Raw genomic sequence first — 13,312 nt, forward strand, 5'->3', positions numbered from 1 at the left:
TTTGCCCAGTCAAAATCTCTACCCAGAGGGATTCTACACCCTCACCAGTGGCAGCTATTGTTATTTCTTTAGCGCATGGCTTTAATTCAGGCTTTACATACAAACACACTCCTCCACCCGCTATTTAATCCCTCTGTCCCTCCTAAAAAGGGTGTAACCATTTAAATTCACAATCCAGTCACATGTTTCATCCCACCAGGTCTCAGTGATACCAATTATATCAGAATGTTTAGAGCAATTAATTCTAGGTCTCCCATTTTACCTGACAAACTCTGTGCATTTGCAGCATACAGTGGAGGTTACTACTTTTACTTTTGAAATTTGCATTAGTTAGGGGAGAATTATATGTAAAGTTAGTATTATTCTGTTTTCCTTGTAACAGAGGGACCTCCTTAGCTGGTAAACTGTATGCCCCCCTCACTCCTCCCCCATGACCCCTTACTAATCCCACTGCCCCGTCTACCCTAGCTCCCCCATAATTCTTTATCTCACCCACCCCCCCTTGAGTTTAAACACTCCTCCAACCTTTTAGCCATTCTTTCCCCCAGCACCGCTTTCTATCCCTAACCCTATCCACTTTGCTAATAATTGAGTCCCCTACAACCACAATCTGCTTAGTCCTACTCTACTCTCCTCCCCACCACTACTAGAGAAACTGGTCTCCCGGCTGTTAGAGAGATCAGCCCCATCTAGAATTGCCAATCCAGAGTTCATACTCCCATCATCATCACACAATCTGGCAAATTTGTTGCGATGTATAATCTCTGGATCAGCCTCCATTTTCCTATCCCCCACCTTAGATTTTCTAACTGTCACCCAGCTAGCTGCCTCAATATCCTGCTGCTGTTCTGTTCCCCCCAAACTATGTGACCCCGCTAGGTCCTGCTCAGTGAGCAAAAGACTCCTTTCAAGATTGTCAATCGACCGCAGTGTTGCAATTTGTTGCTCTAGTGACTCTAACTCCAGCCTCCAAAGTGGCAATTTGCTCACAACCACCACAGAGGTAAGAATTTTGGATCACTTGTTCCAAATCTGCATACATATGGCAGACTGTGCACTGAGTCAGACCTTCAATCTTGCTAGCACTCATTTTCCCAATTACAGATCAAGACAGGAATAAAAAAATAAATAAAATTAAATTAAAATAAAATTAGGGTTTAGAACAAACTTTTGACCTAGATTGAACCTCCTTTAGTTTGAAACTCCTGTGTTTGTAACTCCACTTACAGATCCCCCACTTAATTCCTGTGTTTGGGTACAAAATCTGGTTTGTGCACAAAAGGATTTAATTATTTTACAAAAAATCCATGTAGCAAATGCAGTTATGTGTACAAAAAACTTGGACAGAATATATACTGGTGTAAATAACTAGTGCATGCCAAACTAGATTTCATTGACAAAATAGATGCTAAAGCAAGATCTTATAGCACAGGATTCATTCTGTCAACACAATAAAAACTCAGTTTCACAAAACCGATATCAATTCTGTGTATAGGGTACATGTATCCCTCATTTATAGTGCACTAATAGGACTAGTAAGGGGTAGTAAATGCTGTAATTAGTCTCTCAAGTAGAGCCAGCCAGGCTGAGGGCTACATACAGTATACGGAGTAGCTCTTGGCTCTACCAAGGAGTATAGAAGGGATTTGATTGCTGGGACTTAGATAGATCCCACCTGGGTTTCACATATGAGGAGTCCTTAGAGGAAACAGGAGAAACTCTGGGTGGACTGATATTTCCCTCTATTCCCTTCTATCAGAAGGAAGACTCTAGTACAATGATCCCCAACCAGTAGCTCATGAGTAACATGTTGCTCTCCAACCCCTTGGATGTTGCTCTCAGGGTCCTCAAATCAGGTGATTATTTTTGAATTCCAAGCTTGAAAGCAAGTTTTAATTGCCTCTTCTAGGCTGCCAGTCCACAAAGGGGCTACCAAATAGCCAATTATAGACTTTATTTGACACCCCAAGGGACTTTTTTCATGCTTGCGTTGCTCCCCAGTTCTTTTTACATTTGAATGTGGCTCACAAGTAAAAAAGGTTGGGGACCCCTGCTCTAGTATTTGTTACTATTATGCGTATACACTCACTACTGCTCAATGATTGTGCTTTGTACAATTTCTACTCTCCTGTATGGATTGTTGTAATAAATCAGTTTTAAATATTGTTCAGGAACCACTGGTGCTCAATTATTGTGTACGGCCATACAATTGTAGTTGCACAACACCCTGGTCACCCGTTAGAACTGTAGGTGTTATCCAAACATAATTTATGGTAAAGCTACTGGTGAGAGTAATGGAGCCGCTCATTTAACTATAGACTTACATGTGAAACAATAGTGTCAGCTGCTTTACTGAACCAATCAGAACAAAGCTTATTGCCCTATAACAAACAAGATACAAAGTTACCATTTCTGCTCTACATAGCTGTATCATCTCTATTGCATAGGATACTATCTAGCCTGCTATAGAGGCGCCCTCTAATGGCCCCTGTGCTGCATAGCAATACACATAAACAAAGAATAAAAGCACTGCTGTTAAACACTACAGGCTCTTAATTGGAAGTTCTTATAAATGGCTGAGAAATATAATTGGAGCAAAATGTGTTGATTCTAGAGAAAGAAAAGAATGTAAAACAGAAATATGATCATTTTATGTGATATGGCTATTCTTATTATTCTTGTAACTAAACCATCATTATAATATCCCCTCACTAATGTCTGACAAACTCTCACAGTCACTAATAAGCTTTGTATATGATTGTTATTCTCCAATGTCTCCTCCTCCTCCTGTAATCTTGCACCAGTTATATCAGTCTCTTAATCATGTGCTCAGCTATAGTTCAACTACTACATAATAGGTTTAGCCAGAGATGTGGGACTGATATTAGTATTATAGTATGATATGTAGATCATATGAGCAGTCTCTAGTTAGCCGACTACTACATTATTAGTGTAACAATACAATTCAGCCACTCAAACAAAATGGGTCATTTGTGCAGAGGTAATTTTAGGGGAGCATAATTTATTTATATAGAAGCAGCAAGTTACCCAGAACTTCATATTCATTTATAACTCACAGGGTCTTACAATGCTGCCCCCTTATGTGCCCCGCACTTATCTCTTTCCCATCAGAGTGGGTCGGGGGGGGGGAAGTAGAAGCAGCTAAAGAATTTTCAACTTTGGATTCAGCCAAATCTTGCTGAAAAAGGCCAAATCTTGGCTGAATCCCAAACCGAATCCTGAACTCGGTGCATCCCCAGTACAAGTGGGTTATTTAGTAAAACTCTCATTTTTCTGGTCGAGCTTTTTGGGGCAAAGCATTGAATTGAGCACAACCGCACACATATTACACACACGACACATATCAGAACTGACACCAGAATTAGAAAAGAGCAAATGGGTTTGATCTGTGTCAAGTCAAGTAGAAACATAATTGTGCAAATTATAGCACATTGGCTGCAACTGTGTCCGCCATACTTTCCCCTGGTAACTGCACCTGCATTATAGGGAAAGTGCTGCATTGTGGGTAAACAACATGGCCATTAAATAAACCTTAAAGTCTATGTAGTACAATGTGTAGCCTTGGTGATTTTATATAAATCTGCCAAATCTGAACTGCACATCTCCTTGCCCAGTGGCACTCCAGGTGCATCATACACAATAGAATAGAAAAATTGTATTTTCCTTAGAGGGAGTTCAGAATCCATCCACCAGTGGGTCACTCTGCTGCCTTACTGAGCCACATATACAACATTTATCCATATGGAAATATTCACCCATGGGGAGTCTCTGCCTTTGACAAAGCTGCCATAGTGATGCAATAGTAGTTATGTAGTAGTTAAACTACAGTTCATTATTGACTAAGAAACTACTTAAAAGGTCTACATGTTGTACCAGAGCATGTGCAGTGAATCAGCAGAAAAGAAGATGGGGAGCTACTGGGGCATCTTTGGAGACACAGATCTTTACTGCTAAAGGGCTGTGGTTGCCTTGGGCTGGTACAGAAGCACAAAACATCATGTACAACCTACTTCTTTAGTTAAAGGAAAACTATACCCCCACACAATGTAAGATATTGCATAAAACAGCTCATATGTAAAACCCTGCTTCATGTAAATAAACCATCTTCATTATAATATACTTTTCTAGTAGTATGTGCCATTGGGTAATCATAAATAGAAAACTGGCATTTGAAAAATAAGAGCCACCCCTGTAGGATTCACGGTGCACACAAACAAACCATACAAGTTACTTCACATGAGCCAATAAACAGACAGAGTTCTCTCTTTTCCTTACACAATTCTTCCTGTTACAGTTAGAGCTGCAGTATTTCTGGTCAGGTGATGTCTTCCTGTTACAGTTAGAGCTGCAGTATTTCTGGTCAGGTGATCTCTTCCTGTTACAGTTAGAGCTGCAGTATTTCTGGTCAGGTGATGTCTTCCTGTTACAGTTAGAGCTGCAGTATTTCTGGTCAGGTGATCTCTTCCTGTTACAGTTAGAGCTGCAGTATTTCTGGTCAGGTGATCTCTTCCTGTTACAGTTAGAGCTGCAGTACTTCTGGTCAGGTGATCTCTTCCTGTTACAGTTAGAGCTGCAGTACTTCTGGTCAGGTGATCTCTTCCTGTTACAGTTAAGAGCTGCAGTATTTCTGGTCAGGTGATCTCTTCCTGTTACAGTTAGAGCTGCAGTATTTCTGGTCAGGTGATCTCTTCCTGTTACAGTTAAGAGCTGCAGTATTTCTGGTCAGGTGATCTCTTCCTGTTACAGTTAGAGCTGCAGTACTTCTGGTCAGGTGATCTCTTCCTGTTACAGTTAGAGCTGCAGTATTTCTGGTCAGGTGATCTCTTCCTGTTACAGTTAGAGCTGCAGTATTTCTGGTCAGGTGATCTCTTCCTGTTACAGTTAGAGCTGCGGTACTTCTGGTCAGGTGATCTCTTCCTGTTACAGTTAGAGCTGCAGTACTTCTGGTCAGGTGATCTCTTCCTGTTACAGTTAGAGCTGCAGTATTTCTGGTCAGCTGTTCTCTTCCTGTTACAGTTAGAGCTGCAGTATTTCTGGTCAGGTGATCTCTTCCTGTTACAGTTAAGAGCTGCAGTATTTCTGGTCAGGTGATCTCTTCCTGTTACAGTTAGAGCTGCAGTATTTCTGGTCAGATGATCTCTTGTTGTTACAATTAGAGCTGCAGTATTTCTGGTCAGGTGATCTCTTCCTGTTACAGTTAGAGCTGCAATATTTCTGGTCAGGTGATCTCTTCCTGTTACAGTTAGAGCTGCAGTATCCCATGTCTTCCTTTGCTTCAATGTTTCCTCATGAGTAAACTTTGGGCAACTTCAGAAATTGAAGCACCACGAGTGCATTGGCGTAGGCGTTTTTTCATTGAAGCAGATAGAAGACACGGGGAAGCAGTTTGGGGAGAATAGTCACCCCAAAGAAGAGGTGATTAGTCACCTGGCGACTAAATCTCCCTGAATCTTCAGGTGTGCCCTAACCCTTAAGGATAGAATAGCTCCTAGTCAATTGAGGCAAGATAAGAAAAATAACTTTTTACATAGTTTATCTAAATTTCTCCCTCAGAAAGTGAAAGGAATGTTCCCATGTGGAAATTGTTCAAAATGTAATTGGGTAAAAATAAGGGGACTTTTTATATCATATATATAACGTCAGACTAGAGAGGGCAGGGGTATATAGTGTATAAGAATGTCAGACTAGAGGAGGGTAGGGGTATATAGTGTATAGGAATGTCAGACTAGAGGAGGGCAGGGGTATATAGTGTATAGGAATGTCAGACTAGAGGAGGGCAGGGGTATATAGTGTATAGGAGTGTCAGACTAGAGGAGGGCAGGGGTATATAGTGTATAGGAATGTCAGACTAGAGGAGGGCAGGGGTATATAGTGTATAGGAATGTCAGACTAGAGGAGGGCAGGGGTATATAGTGTATAGGAATGTCAGACTAGAGGAGGGCAGGGGTATATAGTGTATAGGAATGTCAGACTAGAGGAGGGCAGGGGTATATAGTGTATAGGAATGTCAGACTAGAGGACGGCAGGGGTATATAGTGTATAGTAATGTCAGACTAGAAGAGGACAGGGGTATATAGTGTATAGTAATGTCAGACTAGAGGAGGACAGGGGTATATAGTGTATAGGAATGTCAGACTAGAGGAGGGCAGGGGTATATAGTGTATAGGAATGTCAGACTAGAAGAGGACAGGGGTATATAGTGTATAGTAATGTCAGACTAGAGGAGGACAGGGGTATATAGTGTATAGGAATGTCAGACTAGAGGAGGGCAGGGGTATATAGTGTATAGGAATGTCAGACTAGAAGAGGACAGGGGTATATAGTGTATAGTAATGTCAGACTAGAGGAGGACAGGGGTATATAGTGTATAGGAATGTCAGACTAGAGGAGGGCAGGGGTATATAGTGTATAGGAATGTCAGACTAGAAGAGGACAGGGGTATATAGTGTATAGTAATGTCAGACTAGAGGAGGGCAGGGGTATATAGTGTATAGGAATGTCAGACTAGAGGAGGGCAGGGGTATATAGTGTATAGGAATGTCAGACTAGAGGAGGGCAGGGGTATATAGTGTATAGGAATGTCAGACTAGAGGAGGGCAGGGGTATATAGTGTATAGGAATGTCAGACTAGAGGAGGGCAGGGGTATATAGTGTATAGGAATGTCAGACTAAAGGAGGGCAGGGGTATATAGTGTATAGGAATGTCAGACTGGAGGAGGGCAGGGGTATATAGTGTATAGTAATGTCAGACTAGAGGAGGGCAGGGGTATATAGTGTATAGGAATGTCAGACTAGAGGAGGGCAGGGGTATATAGTGTATAGTAATGTCAGACTAGAGGAGGGCAGGGGTATATAGTGTATAGGAATGTCAGACTAGAGGAGGGCAGGGGTATATAGTGTATAGGGAAGGAATGTGAGACTATATGTCATTATACTGTGGGAGCAGCAGGAGAGCCGGGGCTACAAATTGTTAAAATCAGTCTGATCTGTATAACAACACTGAGCTCCTGCCGACCTCTGACTCTCTCCTTATACTCACTGCACTAAGTACTATCAACATCTCTGTAATTCTACTGCTTGTACTGCAATGGGACTGTAACCCACCAACAAAATGGCAGCACCCCCACCTTATAGAGTCTGATACTAAAGCTGTGGGCTGAACTCAAACTGGCCAATAGCATTAAGAAAGGAAGGAAGTGACTCCCCCAGGATTATACATTCCCAGTCTCCTCCCAATACACATCCCTCACAGAACCGAGATTTAAAGGGACTCGCTGTAACTCCCTTTTCCTGTGTCCCCGACATTCCCATCCCCTGTACTCACATCTCAAGCCTCATCTACTGGGTAAGTCATTTTCCCTCCTCCTCCTCCTCCTCCTGTACTGTCTGTGGGACTGGGGTTTAATCCTGCTGCAGGGACTGATAGAGAGGGGAGACTGGGGCTTAATCCTGCTGCAGGGACTGATAGAGAGGGGAGACTGGGGGTTAATCCTGCTGCAGGGACTGATAGAGAGGGGAGACTGGGGGTTAATCCTGCTGCAGGGACTGGATAGAGAGGGGAGACTAGGGGGTTAATCCTGCTGCAGGGCTGATAGAGAGGGGAGACTGGGGGTTAATCCTGCTGCAGGGACTGATAGAGAGGGAGACTGGGGCTTAATCCTGCTGCAGGGACTGATAGAGAGGGGAGACTGGGGTTAATCCTGCTGCAGGGACTGATAGAGGGGGAGACTGGGGGTTAATCCTGCTGCAGGGACTGATAGAGGGGAGACTGGGGGTTTAATCCTGCTGCAGGGACTGATAGAGAGGGGAGACTGGGGGTTAATCCTGCTGCAGGGACTGATAGAGGGAGACGGGGCTGCAGGACATGAGAGGGAGACTGGGGTTAATCCTGCTGCAGGGACTGATAGAGAGGGGAGACTGGGGGTTAATCCTGCTGCAGGGACTGATAGAGAGGGGAGACTGGGGCTTAATCCTGCTGCAGGGACTGATAGAGAGGGGAGACTGGGGGTTAATCCTGCTGCAGGGACTGATAGAGAGGGGAGACTGGGGGTTAATCCTGCTGCAGGGACTGATAGAGAGGGGAGACTGGGGGTTAATCCTGCTGCAGGGACTGATAGAGGGGAGACTGGGGGTTAATCCTGCTGCAGGGACTGATAGAGAGGGGAGACTGGGGGTTAATCCTGCTGCAGGGACTGATAGAGAGGGGAGACTGGGGCTTAATCCTGCTGCAGGGACTGATAGAGGGGAGACTGGGGGTTAATCCTGCTGCAGGGACTGATAGAGAGGGGAGACTGGGGCTTAATCCTGCTGCAGGGACTGATAGAGAGGGGAGACTGGGGGTTAATCCTGCTGCAGGGACTGATAGAGAGGGGAGACTGGGGGTTAATCCTGCTGCAGGGACTGATAGAGAGAGGAGACTGGGGGTTAATCCTGCTGTAGAGAATGACCAGTACATACAGACACTGCACTTGCTGTTGGTATAATTATTATTGTGAGGTGTGAGTCCTGTGAATCCCCAGAATTGTCAGGCAATTACACGGCCACCTAAGCAGGTCCTTCAGCATGAATGAATTCACTGTGCAAATTGGCCAATTAGGGAGCCTTAAGCAGCAGCACTTTCAATTCAGTGTAAAAGCTGAAGCTCCCCCTGATTGGCCAGTTTGTAGATTGAAGTAGTTTGTGGCCAATGAGATTTATTTTCTCATCCCTTGTGGCTCCTGTGTCTCCCGTGTAAGCCCTCCCCCTCCTGCACAGAACACGAGGCTAATGCAGAGGAAAGGAATGAGCTGAGAGCAGCGGAACTGCAACTTCTTACTGACCTGCTGCTTCCCCTGTAAGTTTCTCTAACTCCTCATATTTTACTTAGTCACATGGGAATCACAATGGGAATCTGGGGCTGTTATACGTGGAATTTCCACTTTATTCTTTTCCTATGACTTCTGGGCTATTATATATATGTTATTGCTTATGTGCCATCCTGCTGGCAGTTCTGGGCTTTTATACACACAATTGCCTCTACATTCATTAATATATTCACCAGGGTGTGAAATGGGGAGTGGTTAGTGGCAATGTGGGCGTGGTCTAAATTGTTGCCTCATATTCTCCCCTGTCCCCCGATTTCTCTCTGAAAATCTGTTCACCTCATGCTAAAGTCAAGTGTTTACATATAGAGTTAAGGGTTTACTTCACTTGTTCTATAAGGATATTTATTTTGGATATTTATTGACACTCAGTCAGTCCCTCAATCACATAAAAGACATTTTAGTATGAGGCCCAGCTGGAAAGAAAAGCAGAAAACAACATACCTCCCAACTGTCCCGTTTTTTAGAAGGACAGTCCCTCATTTTTCAAAAAAAAATTTGTACTGGAAAGTCCTGTTTTTCTCTGCACTGAACAGCCACAAAAAGAAACAACCTTTCTAACTTCATTGGCTTTTGGCAGAGAGCCCGGAACAGCCACAGCTGCAGATAAGATACTTTTGTAACAATTTCTAGATAAGCAAATAACTAAAATACTATTATTGTAACAATATAAGATAACGGGTCCCTTGGGAGAAGTTAGACTCACAGCTTAAAGGGCAATTCACCTTTATTAGCAAAATTAATAACTAGTGATGGGCGAATTTGCGCAGTTTTGCAGAAAATTTTGCAAATTTTTTGCAAAATAGCACCGGCGTCAGGTGCTATTTTTGCTAAAGGCATCCATTTTTTTTGATGCCAGTGAATTTTTGGCCCGTCTCGCAAATTTATTTGCCTGTGGCGAATCACACAGATTCGCGCCTGGCGAATAAATTCGCCCATCACTACTTATAACTGAAAAAAACACTGAAATATGTTCACGCTTTAATAACCTGCCAAGTTTTGTAAAATGAACACGGTAATTAGGGGGTGTGGTCACAAAAATGGACGTGGTGAAAAAACTTTTGCCACGCTTTTTTGTCCCTCTTTTTATTTTAGGAGAGTTATTTCTTTTTTATATAATTTTTATATCTGTATACGTGGTTGTGGCCCTGTGCTTTGTGCCTATTGTTTCTGGTATAATACATGGACATTGATATGTATAATATTATTTGCTCTGTATACACCAAATACAGTGAAACCTCAAATTTACGTACCCCTTATTTCCCACCCCCCCAAGCTTATTTCATATTGTGAGTCCTGGGTGAGTTGTACAAATGTTTAGTTGTACCTTGTTATAATCAGTGATATCTGACTCACCACTAAAGACGTTTACAGACCGTTTTCATGATTTGTTATCACTGCGGTCTGCAGCAGATTATTTCCACAATTTCACTATTTTTATACAGAGTTAAAAAAATAGAATTTACTTGTACAGTACTTAGCCCTAAAAAAAAACTGTAAAAGTTTCTGTAATTAAAGGGGACCTGTCACCCCAAAAAAAATATTCAAAATCCTATCTTATCACATTAGTCAAGCAAAATGAACTTTAATTACACAATATAAATTATTTGAATCTTGTTTCCTTCAGTCTGGGAATTCATAATTATAACAAGCAGGCAGGAGCCATTTTGTGGGACACTGTTATTAAGACAAGTCTTGTATCATCTTAGAATCTTGTTTGTGCACCAGAATGTGGGACCTGATGTCCATCCCCATGCAGGGGCGATCCTGGCCCCTCTGCCGCCTGAGACAGCAGCAGTTACTGCTGCCCCCCCTCCCCCGGAAATTCGCTCTTAAAGTACCAGGAGCAGCATTTTTGCTGCCCCTGGTACCTAGTGGGGCGCTGCCGCCTGAGGCGACAGCCTCAACTTGCCTCATTGGCGAAGCACCCCTGTCCCCATGTCCTGGTTACACAATTAAATGGTGAAGAGATTGGGGGGAATGTGGGGAGAGCAGTGACATGTAGGAAGTGCTGAATGGAAAGTGAAAGTAATTGCCTAAGGCATAGAGGAGGGGCAGACAATATTTGATTGACAGCTGAGATGTTTAAATGAGCTTACAACAGCTATGAATGCTTTTAATAATAAATAGAAATTGGATTTCATGTTTAATTTAAAAAGGATTTTTATTATACAGATTTTTGTGTCTGGGTGACGGGTCCACTTTTAAAAAAACGTTTTAAATGAAGTCCTATGACAGTAAGTCAGTAATTGTTGTTACCCGCCCCTGACACAGGGGGACCAGTTGCAAATTTCTGCACCCGGGCCCCTAGGTCTCTAGTTGCTCCTCCCTCCTCTCAGTCTAGCTGTCATATATCACATGCCCATTTAGTATAGTTTTGTGCCAAAGGGTTGCCCCTCTGCTTATTAGAGCCGTGATCCCCAACCAGTGGCTCATGAGTTACAAGTTGCTCTCCGACCCCTTTGATGTTGCTCCCAGTGGCCTCCAATCAGCTGCTACTTTTTGAATTCCTTACTTGGAGGCAAGTTTTAGTTGCAAGAAAAACAGATGTACTGCTAAACAGAGCCTCTTGTTGGCTGCAAGTCCACATAGGTGCTACCAATACCCAATCACAGTCCTTCTTTGGAAGCTCCAGGAACTCTTTGCAGGCTTATGTTGCTCTCCAAGATTATTTTACACTTGAATGTGGCTCATGGGTAAAAAGGTTGGGCACCTCTGTGTTAAAGGGATACTGTCATGGGTAAAAAGGTTTTTTTCAAAACACATCAGTTAATAGTGCTGCTCCAGCGGAATTCTGCACTGAAATCCATTTCTCAAAAGAGCAAACAGATTTTTTTTGTATTTAATTCTTAAATCTGACATGGGGCTAGACATATTGTCAGTTTCCCAGCTGTCCCCAGTCATGTGACTTGTTGTGCTCTGATAAACTTCAGTCTCTCTTTACTGCTGTACTGCAAATTGGACTGATATCACTCCCTCCCTTCCCCCCCCCCCCCAGCAGCCAAACAACAGAACAATGGGAAGGTAACCAGATAGCAGCTCCCTAACACAAGATAACAGCTGTCTGGTAGATCTAAGAACAACACTCAATAGTAAAATCCAAGTCCCACTGAGACACATTCAGTTACATTGAGTAGGAGAAACAACAGCCTACCAGAAAGCAGTTCCATCCTAAAGTGCTGGTTCTTTCTGAAATCACATGACCAGGCAAAATGAGCTGAGATGCACCTACACACCAATATTACAACTAAATACACTTGCTGCTTCAGGAATGACATTTTATATTGAATTATTTTCAGTGTAAACAGTGTCATTTAGACATAAAAACTACATTATGACCGAATCCCTTTAAAGGAACAGTTCAGTGTAAAAATAAAAACTGGGTAAATAAATAGGCTGTGCAAAATAAACAATGTATCTAATATAGTTAGTTAGGCAAAAATGTAATGTATAAAGGCTGGAGTGACTGGATGTGTAACATAATAGCCAGAACACTACTTCCTGCTTTTCAGCTCTAACTCTGAGTTAGTCAGTGACTATAAGGGGGGCCACATGGGACATAACTGTTCAGTGAGTTTGTAATTGATCCTCAGCATTCAGCTCAGATTCAAAAGCAACAGTTATGTCCCATGTGGCCCCCCCTCAAGTCTCTATGTATTATATAAATATATATATAGGTATTGCCCACAGTGATGGGTCTGGAACAGACATGAAGTAGCTCAGATGGGGACTGTACCATATTGGTGTGAAGGGGGAGACGGTGTCCTGTATCTCTTTGTCATACTTGAGGGCTTTTGCCCATATCCCAGGTAATATATTTAGAGTAGAGGGGTCAGTTGCTTTGGGTAATCTCACATAGAGGAGTGTTAGCAAGTGATTCAGTCGATGCAGCTGCCTCTGCTGATGATATGGGGAATGCACCATTATCTACTGAGGGGGAAACCACCAGGCAGCATAGACTAGCTGGGAGGCTGGGTATCATTCATTGCTTCAACCTCCTTATTAAACTTGTGAGTCTGCCAGGAGTTTACATAGACATACAGGAAAAAAATACTGCTGCAGCACCTCTTTGCTGCAAAGAGTGAAAACTTGAATTTATTAGGTCAAACAACCAGGTAACGTTTTGGGATTACTCTTGTCCTATTTCAAGCCTGTCTGGGGATACAATGTACAACCTATTTAACCTCTTTGAGTGGGAGTGTACCACACCAGACCCCGCCCCCTTAGCACGCATCAATCAAGTGTAACAAGTGTGATTAAAACGATGAGTCCAATTCAATTCAATAGTCTCTTAGTCCATTATAGGCCAAGGCTTACGTTTCAGATTTGCCTTCCTTCTATACTGAGAACCTTCAAAGGAAAGGAATGAGCATTAAACAATGGATTAATAAAAACACATTTCATACTTAAAGGTGTTTACTGACCATAGA

General features: G+C 42.8%; 2 protein-coding genes across 8 annotated transcripts in view; one reads left to right on the plus strand and one right to left on the minus strand.

Annotated features, from left to right (window-relative positions):
• The window catches only part of XB5897957.S (hypothetical LOC495453 S homeolog), a 658,286-nt gene that overhangs the window by 394,674 nt on the left and 250,300 nt on the right, over nucleotides 1–13,312 (minus strand).
• LOC108719569 (gastrula zinc finger protein XlCGF57.1) overlaps nucleotides 1–13,312 on the plus strand; it is a 135,159-nt gene that overhangs the window by 114,174 nt on the left and 7,673 nt on the right. Inside the window, exons 1-2 of one of the 4 annotated variants that reach the window (XM_041566931.1) lie at nucleotides 6,975–7,366; nucleotides 8,757–8,854. The exons of 2 other annotated variants lie outside the window; for them this stretch is intronic. The gene's annotated coding sequence lies outside the window, so the exon portion shown is untranslated. Of the gene's footprint in view, nucleotides 1–6,974; nucleotides 7,367–8,756; nucleotides 8,855–13,312 lie in introns of those variants that run through there. One more of the 4 variants, XM_041566930.1, reaches the window with a different exon arrangement.

The sequence above is a fragment of the Xenopus laevis genome, chromosome 6L (assembly GCF_017654675.1).
Source record: "Xenopus laevis strain J_2021 chromosome 6L, Xenopus_laevis_v10.1, whole genome shotgun sequence".
Lineage (NCBI taxonomy): Eukaryota > Metazoa > Chordata > Amphibia > Anura > Pipidae > Xenopus > Xenopus laevis.